We start from the raw sequence: 14,667 nt of genomic DNA on the forward strand, positions 1-14,667 counted from the left end.
CTGCTGTGTTTAGGCCGCTTTACACCCACTTGACTCACTTACAGAGGGATATCAACACATAGGTTTTAAGATTCTTACTAGTCAGATATATTCTTGGGCGTTGAATAGGGGGTGTTGAGTCCAGTTCACTGAGCAAGGAGTAGGTCTTGTCTATTACATATTGGGTTTATGGAACGGTATTTGAGCTAATTTGAAACCCTTCTTTTACGCATCACCCCACCTCACCTTTCCCGTTAAGCAGCCATAGTGTGTTTTCTAAACGTGTGACTCTGTTCTGTTTTGTAATTCAGTTCCAGTGTAGCGGTTTTTACATTCCCTCTATAAGTGATATCTTATGATAAGTGTCGTTTTCTGTTTGACTTATTTCACTTAGAATCGTCGTACCTAAATCCACTCATCATGCTGCCACTAGCCTTATGACGTTGATTTCATGGCTGATTGATATTCCATTGTACATAAGGACCACAACGTCTTTATCCATTTTTCTCTTTCCTGGGATATTTAAGGTGTAAGGAAGTGGAGGTTCTTGTCAGCAGAGCAGCCCTAAACTTTGGGGTGCCTGTGTCTTGCTGATTTTTAGTTTTCCCAATTTATACGCCCATGAGTGGAAGTGCCCTACGCTCTCTAAGCTGCGTTTTTTAGGTGTTTCAGGACACACCGTACACTTCTCCAGAGTGGCTGTTGGCAATTTACATCCCGCCCATCAGCGTAGCAAGGCTCCCGTTTCTCCATGGCCTGCCCTGCATTTCTGGTTTTGACACTTTATTCAGCATGGTCCTTTTGACCGATGGGAAGCGAGACTTCTTTGTAGCGCTGATTTGCCTTTCCAGGTTGCTTGGTTGGCCAAAAAGGGCGTATGCGTTTTTTCCTGAATATATTCAGGAAAAAACGCATACGCCCTTTTTGGCCAAGGGCATCATTGTCGAGGTTTTGCCGCTTTTCCTGTGCTTTAAAGGCGATTCGAATCTACCTCCTGAAATCAGTTTCCTGCAATTCTGCCTTGCTTTCAAATCCTCTTCGTTGCCTTCCCTCAATATATTTGTGGACGAGAGTTATCAGTTATAACTCTGCAGGTTTGTGAATTGCAGTGCCCCTGAGCTCCATTTTTCAACTCGCTTTTTTGGGAGCTGGCCGCAAAAGCGCAGGATTGCTTCAGGCCCTATTCTGGTTCCGGGCGGCAAGCTGAGCCTCTGGTTAATTCTTCTTCCTGATGGGAAAATAGAGTGACCCGTGCCTGCCCCAACACCTAGAGCTAGTCTCTCATTGTTTGGCCCTCTTCCCGTTCATCCTCAGGACAAATGGCAACCTGGACGGAACAGGAGGTGAAAGGTGCTGATTCTCCAAGGAGGGAGATTGCTAGTAAAGCGGCTGGAATGGCGAACCCGAGCACAAGGACATGAGAAATGAGGTGCGTTTTAGAAACCTTTCCCGATCACACGGTGTACCATCTTCTGGGTGTCTCATGCATGTTTTCGATGTAGGAAGATGCCCTTGAACCTGGAGATTTGGGACCCATGGGATGGGTACCACGCAGTATTACTTTAAAGGGTCTGCGTTTGCTCACCCAACCTCACCAAACCTCTCAGCCCCAAGAGTGTTCACACTTATGTCTCAATCAGCAGTGGGTCTAGATATGGTCAATCCAGGTGGCATCACAGCCCCTGAACGAATTTTGTAAGAATTTCTCTCTTTCACTGTGTTTGTTTCACGGGTTTTTAAAAGTAGTTGATTTTTATAATGGGGTTTAGCTGCTTTTCACTGCTGTGTTTAGGCCGCTTTACACCCACTTGACTCACTTACAGAGGGATATCAACACATAGGTTTTAAGATTCTTACTAGTCAGATATATTCTTGGGCGTTGAATAGGGGGTGTTGAGTCAAGTTCACTGAGCAAGGAGTAGGTCTTGTTGATTACATATTGGGTTTATGGAACGATATCTGAGCTAATTTGAAACCCTTCTTTTAGGCATCACCCCACCTCACCTTTCCCGTTAAGCAGCCATAGTGTGTTTTCTAAACGTGTGACTCTGTTCTGTTTTGTAATTCAGTTCCAGTGTAGCGGTTTTTACATTCCCTCTATAAGTGATATCTTATGATAAGTGTCGTTTTCTGTTTGACTTATTTCACATAGAATCGTCGTACCTAAATCCACTCATCATGCTGCCACTAGCCTTATGACGTTGATTTCATGGCTGAGTGATATTCCATTGTACATAAGGACCACAACGTCTTTATCCATTTTTCTCTTTCCTGGGATATTTAAGGTGTAACGAAGTGGAGGTTCTTGTCAGCAGAGCAGCCCTAAACTTCGGGGTGCCTGTGTCTTGCTGATTTTTAGTTTTCCCAATTTATACGCCCATGAGTGGAAGTGCCCTACGCTCTCTAAGCTGCGTTTTTTAGGTGTTTCAGGACACACCGTACACTTCTCCAGAGTGGCTGTTTGCAATTTACATCCTGCCCATCAGCGTAGCAAGGCTCCCCTTTCTCCATGGCCTGCCCTACATTTCTGGTTTTGACACTTTATTCAGCATGGTCCTTTTGACCGATGGGGAGCGAGACTTCTTTGTAGCGCTGATTTGCCTTTCCAGGTTGCTTGGTTGGCGAAAAAGGGCGTATGCGTTTTTTCCTGAATATATTCAGGAAAAAACGCATACGCCCTTTTTGGCCAAGGGCATCATTGTCGAGGTTTTGCCGCTTTTCCTGTGCTTTAAAGGCGATTCGAATCTACCTCCTGAAATCAGTTTCCTGCAATTCTGCCTTGCTTTCAAATCCTCTTCGTTGCCTTCCCTCAATATATTTGTGGACGAGAGTTATCAGTTATAACTCTGCAGGTTTGTGAATTGCAGTGCCCCTGAGCTCCATTTTTCAACTCGCTTTTTTGGGAGCTGGCCGCAAAAGCGCAGGATTGCTTCAGGCCCTATTCTGGTTCCGGGCGGCAAGCTGAGCCTCTGGTTAATTCTTCTTCCTGATGGGAAAATAGAGTGACCTGTGCCTGCCCCAACACCTAGAGCTAGTCTCTCATTGTTTGGCCCTCTTCCCGTTCATCCTCAGGACAAATGGCAACCTGGACGGAACAGGAGGTGAAAGGTGCTGATTCTCCAAGGAGGGAGATTGCTAGTAAAGCGGCTGGAATGGCGAACCCGAGCACAAGGACATGAGAAATGAGGTGCGTTTTAGAAACCTTTCCCGATCACACGGTGTACCATCTTCTGGGTGTCTCATGCATGTTTTCGATGTAGGAAGATGCCCTTGAACCTGGAGATTTGGGACCCATGGGATGGGTACCACGCAGTATTACTTTAAAGGGTCTGCGTTTGCTCACCCAACCTCACCAAACCTCTCAGCCCCAAGAGTGTTCACACTTATGTCTCAATCAGCAGTGGGTCTAGATATGGTCAATCCAGGTGGCATCACAGCCCCTGAACGAATTTTGTAAGAATTTCTCTCTTTCACTGTGTTTGTTTCACGGGTTTTTAAAAGTAGTTGATTTTTATAATGGGGTTTAGCTGCTTTTCACTGCTGTGTTTAGGCCGCTTTACACCCACTTGACTCACTTACAGAGGGATATCAACACATAGGTTTTAAGATTCTTACTAGTCAGATATATTCTTGGGCGTTGAATAGGGGGTGTTGAGTCAAGTTCACTGAGCAAGGAGTAGGTCTTGTTGATTACATATTGGGTTTATGGAACGATATCTGAGCTAATTTGAAACCCTTCTTTTAGGCATCACCCCACCTCACCTTTCCCGTTAAGCAGCCATAGTGTGTTTTCTAAACGTGTGACTCTGTTCTGTTTTGTAATTCAGTTCCAGTGTAGCGGTTTTTACATTCCCTCTATAAGTGATATCTTATGATAAGTGTCGTTTTCTGTTTGACTTATTTCACATAGAATCGTCGTACCTAAATCCACTCATCATGCTGCCACTAGCCTTATGACGTTGATTTCATGGCTGAGTGATATTCCATTGTACATAAGGACCACAACGTCTTTATCCATTTTTCTCTTTCCTGGGATATTTAAGGTGTAACGAAGTGGAGGTTCTTGTCAGCAGAGCAGCCCTAAACTTCGGGGTGCCTGTGTCTTGCTGATTTTTAGTTTTCCCAATTTATACGCCCATGAGTGGAAGTGCCCTACGCTCTCTAAGCTGCGTTTTTTAGGTGTTTCAGGACACACCGTACACTTCTCCAGAGTGGCTGTTTGCAATTTACATCCTGCCCATCAGCGTAGCAAGGCTCCCCTTTCTCCATGGCCTGCCCTACATTTCTGGTTTTGACACTTTATTCAGCATGGTCCTTTTGACCGATGGGGAGCGAGACTTCTTTGTAGCGCTGATTTGCCTTTCCAGGTTGCTTGGTTGGCCAAAAAGGGCGTATGCGTTTTTTCCTGAATATATTCAGGAAAAAACGCATACGCCCTTTTTGGCCAAGGGCATCACTGTCGAGGTTTTGCCGCTTTTCCTGTGCTTTAAAGGCGATTCGAATCTACCTCCTGAAATCAGTTTCCTGCAATTCTGCCTTGCTTTCAAATCCTCTTCGTTGCCTTCCCTCAATATATTTGTGGACGAGAGTTATCAGTTATAACTCTGCAGGCTTGTGAATTGCAGTGCCCCTGAGCTCCATTTTTCAACTCGCTTTTGTGGGAGCTGGTCGCAAAAGCGCAGGATTGCTTCAGGCCCTATTCTGGTTCCGGGCGGCAAGCTGAGCCTCTGGTTAATTCTTCTTCCTGATGGGAAAATAGAGTGACCTGTGCCTGCCCCAACACCTAGAGCTAGTCTCTCATTGTTTGGCCCTCTTCCCGTTCATCCTCAGGACAAATGGCAACCTGGACGGAACAGGAGGTGAAAGGTGCTGATTCTCCAAGGAGAGGGAGATTGCTAGTAAAGCGGCTGGAATGGCGAACCCGAGCACAAGGACATGAGAAATGAGGTGCGTTTTAGAAACCTTTCCCGATCACACGGTGTACCATCTTCTGGGTGTCTCATGCATGTTTTCGATGTAGGAAGATGCCCTTGAACCTGGAGATTTGGGACCCATGGGATGGGTACCACGCAGTATTACTTTAAAGGGTCTGCGTTTGCTCATCCAACCTCACCAAACCTCTCAGCCCCAAGAGTGTTCACCCTTATGTCTCAATCAGCAGTGGGTCTTGATATGGTCAATCCAGGTGGCATCACAGCCCCTGAACGAATTTTGTAAGAATTTCTCTCTCTTTCACTGTCTTTGTTTCACGGGTTTTTAAAAGTAGTTGATTTTTATAATGGGGTTTAGCTGCTTTTCACTGCTGTGTTTAGGCCGCTTTACACCCACTTGACTCACTTACAGAGGGATATCAACACATAGGTTTTAAGATTCTTACTAGTCAGATATATTCTTGGGCGTTGAATAGGGGGTGTTGAGTCCAGTTCACTGAGCAAGGAGTAGGTCTTGTCTATTACATATTGGGTTTATGGAACGGTATTTGAGCTAATTTGAAACCCTTCTTTTACGCATCACCCCACCTCACCTTTCCCGTTAAGCAGCCATAGTGTGTTTTCTAAACGTGTGACTCTGTTCTGTTTTGTAATTCAGTTCCAGTGTAGCGGTTTTTACATTCCCTCTATAAGTGATATCTTATGATAAGTGTCGTTTTCTGTTTGACTTATTTCACTTAGAATCGTCGTACCTAAATCCACTCATCATGCTGCCACTAGCCTTATGACGTTGATTTCATGGCTGATTGATATTCCATTGTACATAAGGACCACAACGTCTTTATCCATTTTTCTCTTTCCTGGGATATTTAAGGTGTAAGGAAGTGGAGGTTCTTGTCAGCAGAGCAGCCCTAAACTTTGGGGTGCCTGTGTCTTGCTGATTTTTAGTTTTCCCAATTTATACGCCCATGAGTGGAAGTGCCCTACGCTCTCTAAGCTGCGTTTTTTAGGTGTTTCAGGACACACCGTACACTTCTCCAGAGTGGCTGTTGGCAATTTACATCCCGCCCATCAGCGTAGCAAGGCTCCCGTTTCTCCATGGCCTGCCCTGCATTTCTGGTTTTGACACTTTATTCAGCATGGTCCTTTTGACCGATGGGAAGCGAGACTTCTTTGTAGCGCTGATTTGCCTTTCCAGGTTGCTTGGTTGGCCAAAAAGGGCGTATGCGTTTTTTCCTGAATATATTCAGGAAAAAACGCATACGCCCTTTTTGGCCAAGGGCATCATTGTCGAGGTTTTGCCGCTTTTCCTGTGCTTTAAAGGCGATTCGAATCTACCTCCTGAAATCAGTTTCCTGCAATTCTGCCTTGCTTTCAAATCCTCTTCGTTGCCTTCCCTCAATATATTTGTGGACGAGAGTTATCAGTTATAACTCTGCAGGTTTGTGAATTGCAGTGCCCCTGAGCTCCATTTTTCAACTCGCTTTTTTGGGAGCTGGCCGCAAAAGCGCAGGATTGCTTCAGGCCCTATTCTGGTTCCGGGCGGCAAGCTGAGCCTCTGGTTAATTCTTCTTCCTGATGGGAAAATAGAGTGACCCGTGCCTGCTCCAACACCTAGAGCTAGTCTCTCATTGTTTGGCCCTCTTCCCGTTCATCCTCAGGACAAATGGCAACCTGGACGGAACAGGAGGTGAAAGGTGCTGATTCTCCAAGGAGGGAGATTGCTAGTAAAGCGGCTGGAATGGCGAACCCGAGCACAAGGACATGAGAAATGAGGTGCGTTTTAGAAACCTTTCCCGATCACACGGTGTACCATCTTCTGGGTGTCTCATGCATGTTTTCGATGTAGGAAGATGCCCTTGAACCTGGAGATTTGGGACCCATGGGATGGGTACCACGCAGTATTACTTTAAAGGGTCTGCGTTTGCTCACCCAACCTCACCAAACCTCTCAGCCCCAAGAGTGTTCACACTTATGTCTCAATCAGCAGTGGGTCTAGATATGGTCAATCCAGGTGGCATCACAGCCCCTGAACGAATTTTGTAAGAATTTCTCTCTTTCACTGTCTTTGTTTCACGGGTTTTTAAAAGTAGTTGATTTTTATAATGGGGTTTAGCTGCTTTTCACTGCTGTGTTTAGGCCGCTTTACACCCACTTGACTCACTTACAGAGGGATATCAACACATAGGTTTTAAGATTCTTACTAGTCAGATATATTCTTGGGCGTTGAATAGGGGGTGTTGAGTCAAGTTCACTGAGCAAGGAGTAGGTCTTGTTGATTACATATTGGGTTTATGGAACGATATCTGAGCTAATTTGAAACCCTTCTTTTAGGCATCACCCCACCTCACCTTTCCCGTTAAGCAGCCATAGTGTGTTTTCTAAACGTGTGACTCTGTTCTGTTTTGTAATTCAGTTCCAGTGTAGCGGTTTTTACATTCCCTCTATAAGTGATATCTTATGATAAGTGTCGTTTTCTGTTTGACTTATTTCACATAGAATCGTCGTACCTAAATCCACTCATCATGCTGCCACTAGCCTTATGACGTTGATTTCATGGCTGAGTGATATTCCATTGTACATAAGGACCACAACGTCTTTATCCATTTTTCTCTTTCCTGGGATATTTAAGGTGTAACGAAGTGGAGGTTCTTGTCAGCAGAGCAGCCCTAAACTTTGGGGTGCCTGTGTCTTGCTAATTTTTAGTTTTCCCAATTTATACGCCCATGAGTGGAAGTGCCCTACGCTCTCTAAGCTGCGTTTTTTAGGTGTATCAGGACACACCGTACACTTCTCCAGAGTGGCTGTTGGCAATTTACATCCCGCCCATCAGCGTAGCAAGGCTCCCGTTTCTCCATGGCCTGCCCTGCATTTCTGGTTTTGACACTTTATTCAGCATGGTCCTTTTGACCGATAGGGAGCGAGACTTCTTTTTAGCGCTGATTTGCCTTTCCAGGTTGCTTGGTTGGCCAAAAAGGGCGTATGCGTTTTTTCCTGAATATATTCAGGAAAAAACGCATACGCCCTTTTTGGCCAAGGGCATCATTGTCGAGGTTTTGCCGCTTTTCCTATGCTTTAAAGGCGATTCGAATCTACCTCCTGAAATCAGTTTCCTGCAATTCTGCCTTGCTTTCAAATCCTCTTCGTTGCCTTCCCTCAATATATTTGTGGACGAGAGTTATCAGTTATAACTCTGCAGGTTTGTGAATTGCAGTGCCCCTGAGCTCCATTTTTCAACTCGCTTTTTTGGGAGCTGGCCGCAAAAGCGCAGGATTGCTTCAGGCCCTATTCTGGTTCCGGGCGGCAAGCTGAGCCTCTGGTTAATTCTTCTTCCTGATGGGAAAATAGAGTGACCCGTGCCTGCCCCAACACCTAGAGCTAGTCTCTCATTGTTTGGCCCTCTTCCCGTTCATCCTCAGGACAAATGGCAACCTGGACGGAACAGGAGGTTAAAGGTGCTGATTCTCCAAGGAGGGAGATTGCTAGTAAAGCGGCTGGAATGGCGAACCCGAGCACAAGGACATGAGAAATGAGGTGCGTTTTAGAAACCTTTCCCGATCACACGGTGTACCATCTTCTGGGTGTCTCATGCATGTTTTCTATGTAGGAAGATGCCCTTGAACCTGGAGATTTGGGACCCATGGGATGGGTACCACGCAGTATTACTTTAAAGGGTCTGCGTTTGCTCACCCAACCTCACCAAACCTCTCAGCCCCAAGAGTGTTCACACTTATGTCTCAATCAGCAGTGGGTCTAGATATGGTCAATCCAGGTGGCATCACAGCCCCTGAACGAATTTTGTAAGAATTTCTCTCTTTCACTGTCTTTGTTTCACGGGTTTTTAAAAGTAGTTGATTTTTATAATGGGGTTTAGCTGCTTTTCACTGCTGTGTTTAGGCCGCTTTACACCCACTTGACTCACTTACAGAGGGATATCAACACATAGGTTTTAAGATTCTTACTAGTCAGATATATTCTTGGGCGTTGAATAGGGGGTGTTGAGTCAAGTTCACTGAGCAAGGAGTAGGTCTTGTCGATTACATATTGGGTTTATGGAACGATATCTGAGCTAATTTGAAACCCTTCTTTTAGGCATCACCCCACCTCACCTTTCCCGTTAAGCAGCCATAGTGTGTTTTCTAAACGTGTGACTCTGTTCTGTTTGGTAATTCAGTTCCAGTGTAGCGGTTTTTACATTCCCTCTATAAGTGATATCTTATGATAAGTCTCGTTTTCTGTTTGACTTATTTCACATAGAATCGTCGTACCTAAATCCACTCATTATGCTGCCACTAGCCTTATGACGTTGATTTCATGGCTGAGTGATATTCCATTGTACATAAGGACCACAACGTCTTTATCCATTTTTCTCTTTCCTGGGATATTTAAGGTGTAACGAAGTGGAGGTTCTTGTCAGCAGAGCAGCCCTAAACTTCGGGGTGCCTGTGTCTTGCTGATTTTTAGTTTTCCCAATTTATACGCCCATGAGTGGAAGTGCCCTACGCTCTCTAAGCTGCGTTTTTTAGGTGTTTCAGGACACACCGTACACTTCTCCAGAGTGGCTGTTGGCAATTTACATCCCGCCCATCAGCGTAGCAAGGCTCCCGTTTCTCCATGGCCTGCCCTGCATTTCTGGTTTTGACACTTTATTCAGCATGGTCCTTTTGACCGATGGGGAGCGAGACTTCTTTGTAGCGCTGATTTGCCTTTCCAGGTTGCTTGGTTGGCCAAAAAGGGCGTATGCGTTTTTTCCTGAATATATTCAGGAAAAAACGCATACGCCCTTTTTGGCCAAGGGCATCATTGTCGAGGTTTTGCCGCTTTTCCTGTGCTTTAAAGGCGATTCGAATCTACCTCCTGAAATCAGTTTCCTGCAATTCTGCCTTGCTTTCAAATCCTCTTCGTTGCCTTCCCTCAATATATTTGTGGACGAGAGTTATCAGTTATAACTCTGCAGGTTTGTGAATTGCAGTGCCCCTGAGCTCCATTTTTCAACTCGCTTTTTTGGGAGCTGGCCGCAAAAGCGTAGGATTGCTTCAGGCCCTATTCTGGTTCCGGGCGGCAAGCTGAGCCTCTGGTTAATTCTTCTTCCTGATGGGAAAATAGAGTGACCTGTGCCTGCCCCAACACCTAGAGCTAGTCTCTCATTGTTTGGCCCTCTTCCCGTTCATCCTCAGGACAAATGGCAACCTGGACGGAACAGGAGGTGAAAGGTGCTGATTCTCCAAGGAGGGAGATTGCTAGTAAAGCGGCTGGAATGGCGAACCCGAGCACAAGGACATGAGAAATGAGGTGCGTTTTAGAAACCTTTCCCGATCACACGGTGTACCATCTTCTGGGTGTCTCATGCATGTTTTCGATGTAGGAAGATGCCCTTGAACCTGGAGATTTGGGACCCATGGGATGGGTACCACGCAGTATTACTTTAAAGGGTCTGCGTTTGCTCACCCAACCTCACCAAACCTCTCAGCCCCAAGAGTGTTCACCCTTATGTCTCAATCAGCAGTGGGTCTAGATATGGTCAATCCAGGTGGCTTCACAGCCCCTGAACGAATTTTGTAAGAATTTCTCTCTCTTTCACTGTCTTTGTTTCACGGGTTTTTAAAATTAGTTGATTTTTATAATGGGGTTTAGCTGCTTTTCACTGCTGTGTTTAGGCCGCTTTACACCCACTTGACTCACTTACAGAGGGATATCAACACATAGGTTTTAAGATTCTTACTAGTCAGATATATTCTTGGGCGTTGAATAGGGGGTGTTGAGTCAAGTTCACTGAGCAAGGAGTAGGTCTTGTCGATTACATATTGGGTTTATGGAACGATATCTGAGCTAATTTGAAACCCTTCTTTTAGGCATCACCCCACCTCACCTTTCCCGTTAAGCAGCCATAGTGTGTTTTCTAAACGTGTGACTCTGTTCTGTTTTGTAATTCAGTTCCAGTGTAGCAGTTTTTACATTCCCTCTATAAGTGATATCTTATGATAAGTGTCGTTTTCTGTTTGACTTATTTCACATAGAATCGTCGTACCTAAATCCACTCATCATGCTGCCACTAGCCTTATGACGTTGATTTCATGGCTGAGTGATATTCCATTGTACATAAGGACCATAACGTCTTTATCCATTTTTCTCTTTCCTGGGATATTTAAGGTGTAAGGAAGTGGAGGTTCTTGTCAGCAGAGCAGCCCTAAACTTTGGGGTGCCTGTGTCTTGCTGATTTTTAGTTTTCCCAATTTATACGCCCATGAGTGGAAGTGCCCTACGCTCTCTAAGCTGCGTTTTTTAGGTGTTTCAGGACACACCGTACACTTCTCCAGAGTGGCTGTTGGCAATTTACATCCCGCCCATCAGCGTAGCAAGGCTCCCGTTTCTCCATGGCCTGCCCTGCATTTCTGGTTTTGACACTTTATTCAGCATGGTCCTTTTGACCGATGGGAAGCGAGACTTCTTTGTAGCGCTGATTTGCCTTTCCAGGTTGCTTGGTTGGCCAAAAAGGGCGTATGCGTTTTTTCCTCAATATATTCAGGAAAAAACGCATACGCCCTTTTTGGCCAAGGGCATCATTGTCGAGGTTTTGCCGCTTTTCCTGTGCTTTAAAGGCGATTCGAATCTACCTCCTGAAATCAGTTTCCTGCAATTCTGCCTTGCTTTCAAATCCTCTTCGTTGCCTTCCCTCAATATATTTGTGGACGAGAGTTATCAGTTATAACTCTGCAGGTTTGTGAATTGCAGTGCCCCTGAGCTCCATTTTTCAACTCGCTTTTTTGGGAGCTGGCCGCAAAAGCGCAGGATTGCTTCAGGCCCTATTCTGGTTCCGGGCGGCAAGCTGAGCCTCTGGTTAATTCTTCTTCCTGATGGGAAAATAGAGTGACCTGTGCCTGCCCCAACACCTAGAGCTAGTCTCTCATTGTTTGGCCCTCTTCCCGTTCATCCTCAGGACAAATGGCAACCTGGACGGAACAGGAGGTGAAAGGTGCTGATTCTCCAAGGAGGGAGATTGCTAGTAAAGCGGCTGGAATGGCGAACCCGAGCACAAGGACATGAGAAATGAGGTGCGTTTTAGAAACCTTTCCCGATCACACGGTGTACCATCTTCTGGGTGTCTCATGCATGTTTTCCATGTAGGAAGATGCCCTTGAACCTGGAGATTTGGGACCCATGGGATGGGTACCACGCAGTATTACTTTAAAGGGTCTGCGTTTGCTCACCCAACCTCACCAAACCTCTCAGCCCCAAGAGTGTTCACACTTATGTCTCAATCAGCAGTGGGTCTAGATATGGTCAATCCAGGTGGCATCACAGCCCCTGAACGAATTTTGTAAGAATTTCTCTCTTTCACTGTGTTTGTTTCACGGGTTTTTAAAAGTAGTTGATTTTTATAATGGGGTTTAGCTGCTTTTCACTGCTGTGTTTAGGCCGCTTTACACCCACTTGACTCACTTACAGAGGGATATCAACACATAGGTTTTAAGATTCTTACTAGTCAGATATATTCTTGGGCGTTGAATAGGGGGTGTTGAGTCAAGTTCACTGAGCAAGGAGTAGGTCTTGTTGATTACATATTGGGTTTATGGAACGATATCTGAGCTAATTTGAAACCCTTCTTTTAGGCATCACCCCACCTCACCTTTCCCGTTAAGCAGCCATAGTGTGTTTTCTAAACGTGTGACTCTGTTCTGTTTTGTAATTCAGTTCCAGTGTAGCGGTTTTTACATTCCCTCTATAAGTGATATCTTATGATAAGTGTCGTTTTCTGTTTGACTTATTTCACATAGAATCGTCGTACCTAAATCCACTCATCATGCTGCCACTAGCCTTATGACGTTGATTTCATGGCTGAGTGATATTCCATTGTACATAAGGACCACAACGTCTTTATCCATTTTTCTCTTTCCTGGGATATTTAAGGTGTAACGAAGTGGAGGTTCTTGTCAGCAGAGCAGCCCTAAACTTCGGGGTGCCTGTGTCTTGCTGATTTTTAGTTTTCCCAATTTATACGCCCATGAGTGGAAGTGCCCTACGCTCTCTAAGCTGCGTTTTTTAGGTGTTTCAGGACACACCGTACACTTCTCCAGAGTGGCTGTTTGCAATTTACATCCTGCCCATCAGCGTAGCAAGGCTCCCCTTTCTCCATGGCCTGCCCTACATTTCTGGTTTTGACACTTTATTCAGCATGGTCCTTTTGACCGATGGGGAGCGAGAGTTCTTTGTAGCGCTGATTTGCCTTTCCAGGTTGCTTGGTTGGCCAAAAAGGGCGTATGCGTTTTTTCCTGAATATATTCAGGAAAAAACGCATACGCCCTTTTTGGCCAAGGGCATCACTGTCGAGGTTTTGCCGCTTTTCCTGTGCTTTAAAGGCGATTCGAATCTACCTCCTGAAATCAGTTTCCTGCAATTCTGCCTTGCTTTCAAATCCTCTTCGTTGCCTTCCCTCAATATATTTGTGGACGAGAATTATCAGTTATAACTCTGCAGGCTTGTGAATTGCAGTGCCCCTGAGCTCCATTTTTCAACTCGCTTTTGTGGGAGCTGGTCGCAAAAGCGCAGGATTGCTTCAGGCCCTATTCTGGTTCCGGGCGGCAAGCTGAGCCTCTGGTTAATTCTTCTTCCTGATGGGAAAATAGAGTGACCTGTGCCTGCCCCAACTTCTAGAGCTAGTCTCTCATTGTTTGGCCCTCTTCCCGTTCATCCTCAGGACAAATGGCAACCTGGACGGAACAGGAGGTGAAAGGTGCTGATTCTCCAAGGAGAGGGAGATTGCTAGTAAAGCGGCTGGAATGGCGAACCCGAGCACAAGGACATGAGAAATGAGGTGCGTTTTAGAAACCTTTCCCGATCACACGGTGTACCATCTTCTGGGTGTCTCATGCATGTTTTCGATGTAGGAAGATGCCCTTGAACCTGGAGATTTGGGACCCATGGGATGGGTACCACGCAGTATTACTTTAAAGGGTCTGCGTTTGCTCACCCAACCTCAGCAAACCTCTCAGCCCCAAGAGTGTTCACCCTTATGTCTCAATCAGCAGTGGGTCTAGATATGGTCAATCCAGGTGGCTTCACAGCCCCTGAACGAATTTTGTAAGAATTTCTCTCTCTTTCACTGTCTTTGTTTCACGGGTTTTTAAAAGTAGTTGATTTTTATAATGGGGTTTAGCTGCTTTTCACTGCTGTGTTTAGGCCGCTTTACACCCACTTGACTCACTTACAGAGGGATATCAACACATAGGTTTTAAGATTCTTACTAGTCAGATATATTCTTGGGCGTTGAATAGGGGGTGTTGAGTCAAGTTCACTGAGCAAGGAGTAGGTCTTGTCGATTACATATTGGGTTTATGGAACGATATCTGAGCTAATTTGAAACCCTTCTTTTAGGCATCACCCCACCTCACCTTTCCCGTTAAGCAGCCATAGTGTGTTTTCTAAACGTGTGACTCTGTTCTGTTTTGTAATTCAGTTCCAGTGTAGCAGTTTTTACATTCCCTCTATAAGTGATATCTTATGATAAGTGTCGTTTTCTGTTTGACTTATTTCACATAGAATCGTCGTACCTAAATCCACTCATCATGCTGCCACTAGCCTTATGACGTTGATTTCATGGCTGAGTGATATTCCATTGTACATAAGGACCACAACGTCTTTATCCATTTTTCTCTTTCCTGGGATATTTAAGGTGTAACGAAGTGGAGGTTCTTGTCAGCAGAGCAGCCCTAAACTTCGGGGTGCCTGTGTCTTGCTGATTTTTAGTTTTCCCAATTTA

This window comes from Eschrichtius robustus, chromosome 1 (genome assembly GCF_028021215.1).
Source record: "Eschrichtius robustus isolate mEscRob2 chromosome 1, mEscRob2.pri, whole genome shotgun sequence".
Classification (NCBI taxonomy): domain Eukaryota; kingdom Metazoa; phylum Chordata; class Mammalia; order Artiodactyla; family Eschrichtiidae; genus Eschrichtius; species Eschrichtius robustus.